At 31.4% G+C, this 2,480-nt stretch overlaps 1 non-coding gene across 1 annotated transcript; it reads left to right on the forward strand.

Moving 5' to 3' along the window:
* Positions 1-2,066: 2,066 nt before the first annotated feature.
* LOC127208175 (U6 spliceosomal RNA) lies at positions 2,067-2,173 on the forward strand. The gene has a single exon (XR_007833073.1). It is a non-coding gene; the product is annotated as a U6 spliceosomal RNA (small nuclear RNA).
* The last annotated feature ends 307 nt before the right edge of the window (positions 2,174-2,480 follow it).

Raw genomic sequence — 2,480 nt, forward strand, 5'->3', positions numbered from 1 at the left:
TACTGTAGCTCAACACCTTTGTGACCATTGGAAAATATAATACACATTCCACTGAATAGTGTCTTTCCCTACTAAGTAAACATTTCTCTGCCAATTAATCTCATACGTTCATGCATATTACACTCTAATTCTTTAACATTAATAAAAGTGTTTCCCATTATTACAATGAAGCTATATTTCCTCTTTCTTCTCTTCATCCCACATGAGCTAGAATTTGAGGAAGAGACTACTCCTCAAGCAGAAGAAAGAATTCACAGATTTGTAAAAGTCATGATATTTTTTTTCTAAATAACCTTCAGAAAAGAATACCAGCAAATCTTTGTTCTCCATAGCTCCATTATAAGAATTATTCTATCTTTTGTGAGATTTTGAGGATCTTCTGTGGCGTTTTCCTGTACTAGTAATTTGCATTAATGGTTATTCAAGAAACCAATTTACACAGCTCACTGCTGTAAGTTATAACAAAGTCTGGAGACACATGAGGACATATTCTCTGCAAGCTTTTGAAAATGTGCTGACACATTTTAGGAATGCATCTGTTTTTGCTTGCAAAAATTCACATTTATGTGTGCAACATGAAAAAATGACTGCACAAACAGGTGGTTTTAAATACCCAAGCAGAATTTAAATTGAGGCACTTACACATTTATTGAAGCCAGTTAAAAATCTCTCCAAATATCACCATTAAACAATGGCAAATATCTTGGTACAATGGTACTTATTTCTTCTCCTTCCGTTTGAAATCATACTGAAAAGAAAAGGCATGAACAATTGTTCTTCAACTTAATAAATGATCAGTAAGAACTGACAAAATCATATAATATTTCTTATGTGTTAATACTGAATATTGACTAAAATAATCTACAGTAATCTTAGAGATGAAATGTATGAAATATTTTTGATTTGGAAAATATTTTAAGAAAATATATAAAGCTTTAAGATGTAGGATAAGATCACTAGATCTTTAATTACATTCATATGTATACTGAAAATATAGATATGTATAATAGTTGTTTAAGTCTCTATCTATAATAGGTCAGATATTTTAATCAATAAATATTTTTAAATATAATGGTTTCTACAACAGGTCACACTGTTATAAAAATCTAGATATTCAAACATATATTTTAAGAATTTTTAGAGTAAATAATAAGAGCATGAAGAAAACACTGTGTTTCAAGTAATAATTTGTGTTTTTGTCATAGAACCAATTAATAGAAATGTCATTAGAAAATATAATTTGAACTATATTCTAAAAATTGTACATGTATAAAATTTGAAAAAGAAGATAGCTGTAAGAATAAAAATACAATGTATAATTGTTAAGATAATATATTTTAACAGCTGCTAAAATATTGAAAGTATCCAGTAATGTCTTAAAGCTTCTTACTTGAGTTGTTTTAAAAATGGTAATGGCACAGTTAAAGATAATTTGGTGGTTTCGTATTTGAGTTTTGTTGTATATGAACAGTTTTGACTGTGGGACCTTACAGTGGTTGTACCCAGCTGGCAACTAAGCTGAAGGGCAGATTTAACTTGTATATTAGGATTTTCAAGTATAATTGTGTATTGGAAGGTTTCTTTAAGTTTCTGATACTCCCCACCATAAACCCATGTTTAATTCAAATATCTCTTCCTGTGTTTTAGTAAGCACTTTACACTTTGGTTTTCTTATATAGATGGTCTTGAGTAATTTTAAAAAGTCATTGCAAAAAGGGACAAGATCTATTTTTGATAGAAATCAGATTTAGTTTTGCAAAAAGATCAATTTTATAAAGGAAATAAGGAAAAAATGTAGATAAGAAGATAATTGTCACTTGTTTTCTTTTAAATGTGAATCTGAACTTCTAATTCTGAGTTTTGTGTTAAGTTGGAATAAATTCTGTAAAAGGCAACTAGCTAGCAGAAATTATGAAAGAGCAGGAAATACAATAGGCTATGAGGTTGCAGAAAACATGCAAATATGAAATATAATGGATTAGTGCGAATAAAAATGGTTAAAATGGTATGGGTGGGGAATGAAGAAGAAAAACGTAACTAAGAATGTTTGTAAAAGAAAAAAGTATGTGCTCGCTTCAGCAGCACATATACTAAAATTGGAACGATACAGAGAAGATTCGCATGGCCCCTGCACAAGAATGACCCGCAAATTCGTGACGCGTTCCATAGTTTTTGGACGCATATTTGTCACCTTGCACAAAACTCAAATCCAAGTGGATTAAAGACCTCAACATAAAACCAGAGACACTAAGTCACTTAGAAGAAAAAGTGGGGAAGAGCCTGGAACATATTGGCACAGGAGACAACTTCCTGAACAGAACACCAACGGCCCAACCTGAATGTCAACAATGAATAAATGGGACCTCATGAAGCTTCTGTAAGGCAGGAGACACTGTCAAGAAAGCAAAGCGACAGCCTACAGACTGGAAAAGGATCTTCACCAACCCTACATCTGACAAAGGTCTAATATCCAAAATATA

This window comes from Acomys russatus, chromosome 2 (assembly GCF_903995435.1).
Source record: "Acomys russatus chromosome 2, mAcoRus1.1, whole genome shotgun sequence".
Taxonomy (NCBI): domain Eukaryota; kingdom Metazoa; phylum Chordata; class Mammalia; order Rodentia; family Muridae; genus Acomys; species Acomys russatus.